Source organism: Spermophilus citellus (genome assembly GCF_964194105.1).
Source record: "Spermophilus citellus genome assembly, chromosome: 9".
NCBI classification, from domain to species: domain Eukaryota; kingdom Metazoa; phylum Chordata; class Mammalia; order Rodentia; family Sciuridae; genus Spermophilus; species Spermophilus citellus.
The window spans coordinates 96442444-96451033 of NC_138191.1; positions in this window are offsets into that span (position 1 = coordinate 96442444).

Here is an 8590-nt window from a genome sequence, read left to right on the forward strand (position 1 = left end):
AGAGAAGCCCGACTTCAGCCTGAGTCAGGACCACCTGGAAGGCTTGTTAAAACAGATTGCTGGGCCCATATCCAGAGTCTTTGGCTCAACAGGGCCAAAAAAGTAGGGCCCAAGAACTTGCATTTCTAATAAGCCCCCCAGTGATGCTGAAGCTTATCACCAGGAACCTCACTTTGAGAATCAGTGACCTAAGTTAGTCCTTCCATGTTATCACTGGGGAGATCGAAGCCCAGATTTTTTATTTAGTTATTTATTTATTTAATTTTGTGCCCGGAATTGAATCCAGGAGAATTTAACCACTGAGCCATATACCCAGCCCTTTTTTATGTTTTATTTTATTTTGAGATAGGATCTCACTTGAGTTGCTTTTGGCTTCGCTGAGTTGCTGAGTCTGGCTTTGAACTTGTGATTCTCCTGCCTTAGCTTCCTGAGCTGCTGGCATGACAGATTTGTTTCTGTTTGTTTATTTGGTACCGGGATTATGACAGGTTTGTTTTTATATTTGTTTTGGTTTGTTGGATACTGGGGATTGAACGCAGGGGCACTTGACCACTGAGCCACATCCCCAGCCCTATTTTGAATTTTTATTTAAAGACAGGGTCTCACTGAGTTGCTTAGGGCCTCACCCTGCTGAGGCTGGCTTTAAACTCTGGATCCTCCTGCCTCAGCCTCCCAAGTTGCTGGGATTACAGGTGTGCACCACCATGCCCAGCAACAGATTTGGGTTTTTTTTTTTGTTGTTGTTGTTGTTGTTATTGTTGTTTTTTTATTTATTTTTTAGTTGTAGATGGACACAATACCTTTATTTGTTTTTATGTGGTGCTGAGGATCGAACCCAGGGCCTCACGCCTGCTAGGCAAGCGCGCTACCACTGAACCACAACACCAGCTCATCAGGTTTGTTTTTAATGTGGAAAGAGCTTGTAATGTCCTCAGCCCAAAGGCCCAGTCTTCCAGTGAGCCTCTGGGACATTCCTTGTCTGCAGAAAGCCTACTCTGGAAGCTCTGTGAGCCCAGAGTATTTTCTCCTCCAAACATTCCTTTTCCCACACTGTATCCTTCTTCTCTGGCCCCACAATTGGGCCTTCCTGGATGGAGCACAAATGTCTACATTCATTTTGCAGGTCCATACCCTTTCTCCCCACCCAGTGACAAATCACAGTGCCACTGAGTTGTCACTGTCAGGCCTGGGTCCATCTTTCCCATTTGACTCACAAGCACAGGGACCTCATCGGAGTCATTTGAGTCCCCAGTACAGGCCCTGATATTACAAAGCGATAGATGAATGGATGGATGAATTGAATGAATGAATAGGTATAGAAGTGAGTGAGGAAATGAATGAGAGAATAAATAACCAAACCCCGAGAAATTCCTTCTGTTGGGCCTTTAGCCTTCCATATAGGACTACAGATTCCCTGGGCAGGAGGACCTCCAACATCATCCGCTCCAACTTCCACTTTTCAGTATCCTCCGTGGCCCAGAACCTACAGCTCCATGCCCATCCCTAGGATCCCAGCCTCCACTTGTATACCCCCTGGATTAAGGGTGAACTCCCTCAAGGCTGCCTAGACAATTAGAGAGTTTAACAGCCACTCAGAACAAGGCTGCTCCCCTGGGGCCTGAGATAGCCACATGTCCCGTCCCATGCGAGGCCTCCCTGTTCAGGCTTTCTTCTAATCCTCTCACGCCTAGAGCTTGCTTCCCACGGTTTCCTCACACACCTAGGGTTTCTTTTTTTCTTTCCGTTACCTCCACCCCATGGTCCAAGAGTAATGAAGAGTCTACATCCAGACCTTACCACTCAGGCACAGCTGAAATGCCACCACCTCCAGGAAGCCTTCCTTTCCCATCCTAAGTGGCACGCACAGCACACACACTTTGCAGCCCTTTATATCTCACAGTGCTTCTTCTCTTAAATTCAGAAAATTTGTGCTAATATCCCCTTTTTGACCTTAAGTAAGCTAGCAGCAGAGATGGAACACAGAGTATCCTGACCCACCCACATACTCACACACCCACACACACCCGTGAACACTCAGTCTTATTTGGGGGGGATATTGGGGATTGAACCCAAAAGGACACTTAACCATTGAGCCACTTCCCCAGCTCTTTTTCACATTTTATTTATATTTTATTTCCATATATTATTCATATTTTTTTAGAATTTTTAATATTTATTTTTTAGTTCTCGGCGGACACAACATCTTTGTTGGTATGTGGTGCTGAGGATCGAACCCGAGCCGCACGCATGCCAGGCGAGCGCGCTACCGCTTGAACCACATCCCCAGCCCTATTATTCATATTTTAGAGACAGAGTCTTGCTGAGTTGCTTAGGGCCACGCTAAGTTGCGAAGGCTGGCTTTGAACTCACAATCCTCCTGCCTCAGCCTACTGAGCTGTTAGGATTACAGGATGCACACCACCACCTCCGGCTCACTCAGAGCCTTAAACATAGTAGATGTTCAATAAGTGTCCCCAGAATGAACGAATGAGTGAATGGGAAAGAACAGGGGCTGTGTGAGCAAGTGGAAACACATGCATGCATGAACACATGATCCAATGAAGGCCAAGTGTGTTTTCCTCAGTCCCCTCCTGTTCCCCAGGCTGAAGACTCCAGTTCCTTCTCAGGCATGGCAGAACACAGGAAGCTGTGGGATGAATGAAGGGGTGGGCAGGGGCCCAAGAAGGAGGAAGAGGTGGAGGAAGGGGGTAGTGATACCAGAGGAAGAGGAAGTGGAGGTGGTTCAAAGCCATGCCCCTCGGATGCCCAGCCCTTTCTGGAGAAGAAGCGAGGACAAGTAGAGCAGTGAGAAGCAGGCTAAATGGTCCAACAAGGTGCAGATGGAGAGCGGCACGGTCAGCAGGTCATGAAGGCAGATCCAGGATGAAGGAGCGAGTGTCGCCAGCCCCGCACTCCATCCTACCTCTGGGGTCTCCCAGCTGGAATACCCTACTGGGCCCGACTTCCTTGCACAGGAACTGTTCAGCAAGAGGGCTGTCCTCCCGGGCCCAGCACGTCCCCAAGTGAGTCAGCACTGGCTGCACCCTCTGGATTCGGAATCTCAAGTCCCCAAGTTCTCCCCGGGCAGCCTCTGAAGTCCTCCCGCGTCCTAGCGAGAGGCCCGCCCACCCCAGCTTCCCATCCCGGGATGCTTCAGGCCACAGCATGCCCAAGCAAGAGGTCATCCGGCACCACCTGGCCGTCCGGAGGCCAGTTCGGGAAAGAGGCTCACCTGCCTCCGGGGAGACCTGCGGGGAGGAGGAACCTGGAGGGAGGGACGTGGCCCTTCCGGGGCGTGGGGGATGGGCTGGCGAGTGGAGGGGAGCTTACCCAAGTACTGGGACACTCTGGAGCTACCGTCTGGCTTGCTGGGCAGAAGTTGGGGGAGCGTCGGAGGTGCCAGAGCAGAGGCTGACCGCGGAGGCTGGAGGGAGGCGCGGAAGCGGCGCCAGGCAGGGGAGAAGGAGGGAGCGGTCGGGGCGAGTTCCTGGACAATAAGGCTCGGTCCCTCCCCTGCCAGGAGCGGGTGGGGCGGCCCCGGTCTGCTGGGCCAGCAGATCACAAAAGTCCAGGCCTCCTGGCCGGCGCCAGACTCTCCAGCCCACCCAAGGCTTCAGTTCCCGGGCGCTGGACGGGGGCGGAAATGCTGGCACCAGGTCCAGGCCCAGTGCAGCTGGCGCTGGGGTGTGAAAATTGCCTCCGTTATCGCTAAACCAACCCCTTATAGTCTTCAACAGGACTATCTGCTAACCAACCTCACCTTTATAGAAAGCCTGCTATGGGCCCAGCCCTACCTGTGCTGGGATGAGGTTCTGAGTAGGACATACTGTCCTTGCCCTTATGAGTATTGATAGGGAAAAAAGGGACAAAAATGGATGGTTCCAAACAGTGCAAAGATAATCAATGCCACCCAGGATCTCTTCACCCAGGTGAACCACTGTTAACATCTGGGCTTCCAGTTAGGCTAGAGCTGAGAGATGTAGGCATCTCTCCAACCCTCAGCTTATGTCTTTATGTTGTATTATATATGATATGAACTATCTGATATAGGATATGCTCCTAGGATAATGGACTCATATGACATTTGCCTAGACCTGCAGATGTCTTATGGGTAACTGAAAGCAGGATACTGCTTGGCATCTCTGCCTTCATTTTATGTCCATCTTCTTTATTATCTTAAATGCTGTGACCTACTCAGCTCCACACATCGGCATGTTAATCATCCAAGGGGTGTTCATCTAAAAACTGGTAACTCAGTTTTATTAGCTCTAACTTTACCTTTGACCCATCTCATTCCCCTTCAAGACTTAGCCAAGATTTGCAAGTGAGATAGAATAGAAGAAATAAAAAATAGAAAAAAGCCAGGTGAGGTGGCACAAGCCCATAAGATCAGTGACTCAGGAGTCTGAGACAGGAGGATTGCAAGTTCCAGGAGAGCCTCAGCAACTTAGTGAGACCCTGCTTCAAAATAAAAAGGGATTGGGGATAAAGTTCAGAGGTAAAGTGCCACTGGGTTAAATTCCCAGTACCAGTGGAAAAAAAGAAGAAAGAAAAGAAAGAAATAGGGGACAGAAAGAAAGGACAAGGAAATGAAATTTTGATTCAGAAGTTCCTCATACGCTTCCAGACCTGTCATTCCCAAAACCAGTCTCTCTCCTAAGGCAGTCACTCCCAAATTCCTGGGAAATCTACAAATTTTAAAGTTAACTATAAATCTATTCACTTATGATAATTACCGTGAGCACTGTTAAATAACCCTCGAACTAAATAGATTAAAAGAATTACCATATTTTGAAAAACCTATAAGTTAGGGAGATTTCCACCACTATATATTGATTATATAATGAAGAAAGAGCACGTTAGCCTAAAGATCCGAGATTGACCTGACCACCATAAACTGCCTTGTGATCACTAGACTGATATTATCCCTACATACTTTCTCACACACACCCCTCTCCAAGTTGCCTCTCTTTATTGACTTACTATTTTTTTTTTTTTTTTGTAATACCAGGGATTGAACTCAGGGGCACTTGACCACTGAGCCACATCCCCAGCTTTTTAAAAATTTTATTTAGAGACAGGGTCTCACTGAATTACTTAGTGCCTCACAGTTGCTGAGGCTGGCTTTGAACTCATGATCCTCTTGCCTCAGCCTCCCAAGCTGCTTGGGTTACAGGCGTGCGCCACTGCACCTGGCTGAACTTACTTATTTTGTTTACTTTTTCGTGGTGCTGGGATTGTATCCAGGGGTGCTATACTACTGAGCTATATCCCCAGCTCTTTTTATTTTGAGACAAACTCTCATTATGTGGCCCAGGCTGGCTATGAATTTTCAATCCTCCTGCCTCAACCTCCTGAGAACATGGGATTACAGGTGAACACTACTGAACCAGGCCCAAATTCCCTTTTAAAAGAAGAGCCAGGCCAGGCACAGTGGTCTATGTGCCTGTAATCCCAACAACTCAGAGACTAAGTCAGGAGAAAGATCACAAGTTTAAAGCCAACCTGGGCAACTTACTGAGACTATCTCAAAATAAAAAATAAAAGGGCTGGAGATGTAGCTCGGTGGTAAAGCATCCCTGGGTTCAATTCTTGATCAAAAAAAAAAAAAAAAAAAAAAAAAGAGCCAGACAAAATCTCATCTCTGTCTTGAGATTGCCCACATTCTCTCTTGAACATGTATCTACTTTCCTAAATAAACCCCTGTCTATGCCTCTGGTACGTGCTGAAATTATTTTTTCTTATGTAAGCCAAGGACCCTGCTCATCCTGAGCTAAGTTACCCCTTCTCTCTGGGAACTTCTTGGACCCTTCTCTGGAGGTACCTCATCTCCTATGACACAAGGACATTCGACTGTCAGCCTCCACATCATCCTGTCTCAGACCCCTGGGATAGCACCTAGAAGTCTTCAGTTGTTGCCTAAAACCTTTCAGGAATAGTAAATGTTGCAGGCAAATCACCCGTGAGACTGTCCCCCTAAACAGAAGCAGTCGTCCCATGGTAACTGAAATGCCCCCTCAAGTCTTAGGACTTCTCCAGAGCCACCTCTCTCTCTGCAGAACTACAACAGAGACCATGATCAACCAGACCACAATTTGACCAAGACTCTTCAATTCTGCCTGCCTCTTGCCCCTACCCCAATTCTTCATCTAAAACTAAAGTTCATATGAATCCCCCAAAGGCAGGGCTGAGACACTGGGTCTCACTTTACCTTCCCAATACAGCCATATTAGTTAAAGTTCCTTTCCTGCTTTTTGCTAGTACTTTTTCTGTTTGGTCTTTGGGGTGAGTGGCTATATCTGGTTTGGTGGAACCCTGGGAGTCAGTCATCTGGTCTAGGACACTAGCGGTCATTGGCTTGGAGGGACCAGCTAGATAGATAGATGGAAGAGCCACTGTTGGGACACATGCTCATCTGGTAAACTGAGAAGAGACTTAACAAAGTACAGCAGCGATCCCCAAAAGAAGATGCTTCCAAGGAGGAGGAGTGTGGCACTGGGAGTATATTCCACACCAGGACCAGGGGCTGGGCATTCCAGGCACCCACAGAGGCTGATGCAGGAACTCATCCTGCCCAGTCACTGTGGGGAGAAAGGGACAGTTGGTAGAAACAGAGCTGCTGTGCAACTAGCCATACCTGAGGCCCACGTGGCCTCCTACAGGGACCTGCCATGGTAACAGATGATGGTCTTCTCCTTGCCACTGGCTTCAGCCATATTCTCAGAGCACCCAAAGGGTGAGACCTTCAGGGTCAGAATCATGAGCATCTCATGGGTGGGCCTGAGCTGCAGTCTGGGTGCCAACACAGGCCATCTCTGGCTCAGCAGGCAACATTGATGCTGAACCTCAGCTCAGCAGGGTCTCTGGGTGTCAGCAATAGCAAATGACATCCAAGATCTCTTTCTAAGTGCTGGTGAGTCACATCTGAGGACACATAGAAACCTAAGGGATTGGTGGACTTTGCAGAGAAGAGGAATTCCCACAGTGACAGGAAGGATGGTTGGGGTAGCACAAACCATGGTGGTCCCTTTGTTTGTTTTGGCATTACTGAGGATTGAACCTGGAGGTGCTCCACCAATAAGCTACAGCCCCAGTCCTTTTTATTTTTTATTTTAAGACAGCCTCTTGCTAAATTTCCATGATTAAACTTGAACTTGCAATCCTCCTGCCTCCACCTCCTAAATTGCTGGGATTATATGTATCACCACGCCCCGTTTAAACATGAATAAATTTTGAGGGCGTTTTGCTCAGGAAATAAGCCAATCACAAAAAGAAATACTGTATGATTTCACTAAATGAGTTATCCAGAGCAGTCAAATTCATGGACAAAGAAAGTTGAATCGTAGTTGCCAGAGGAGGAGAAAGAGGGAAAAAGAGAGATTGTTTAATGGGTTCAGAGTTCAAGTGTTTTGTTGTTGTTGTTGTTGTTTCTTTTTTCTTTCTTTTTTTTTTTTTTTTAGGATTTTTTTCACAATGCCTTTATTTTATTCATTTATTTTTATAAAAATGTGGTGCTGAGGATTGAACCCAGTGCCTCAAACATACTAGGCAAGTGTTCTCCCACTGAGCCACAACCCCAGCCCCAGAGTTCAAGTTTTGCAAGAAAAAGTTCTAGAGAATTTGAATAGATTTTACACTACAGAACGGTTACCCTTAAAAATGGTTTAATCTGGCTGGGCTTGAGCTCAGTGGTAGAGTGCTCGCCTCGCACATGGGAGGCACTGGGTTCGATCCTCAGTGCCACATAAAAATAAAATAAAGGTATTGTGTCCATCTACAACTAAAATATATATATTTTTTAAATTGTTTAATCCTCAGGAGGCTGACGCAGGAAGATTTCAAGTTTAAGGCCAATCTTAGCAACTTAGTGAGGCCTTGAGTAACTTTGCAAGACCCTGTCTCAAAAAAGTTTTTTTTCTTTTTAATTAAAAAAAAAAACTTAAAAGGCTGTGAATATAGCTCAGTAGTAAAGCACACCTGGGTTCAATCTCCAGTACCCGCCAAAAAAAAAAAAAAAAGTTTAGATGGCAATTTTTGTTATGTACAATTTATCACAATGAAAAGAATTTTAAATAAGAGTTCTTTATATATTTCTATATACAAGTTATTCTTTGTATATCTTTTTTTAAAGAGAGAGAGAGAGAGAGAGAGAGAGAGAGAGAGAATTTTAAATTTTAATATTTATTTATTTTTTTTTTTTTAGTTTTCGGCGGACACAACATCTTTGTTTGTATGTGGTGCTGAGGATCGATCCCCGGCCGCAAGCACGCTACCACTTGAGCCACATCCCCAGCCCCTCTTTGTATATCTGTTTTGCAGATATTTTCTCCAAGCCCATGGCTCATGTTTTCCTTTTCATAATAATATCTTTTGAAAAGCAAAATTATTTAATTCTGATAAAATACAATTTATTGATTTTCAATTTCACAGTATAGGCTTTTTTTTGTGTGTCCAATTTAAGACATCTACCAAATCCAAGGTCACTGAGATTTTCTCTTATGCTTTCTTCTAGAGGTATTATAGTTTTGGCCCTTATATTTATATTATCATCTTTTTAGTGTTTTTGTTTTGTGAGAAGTGTAGGTAGAGG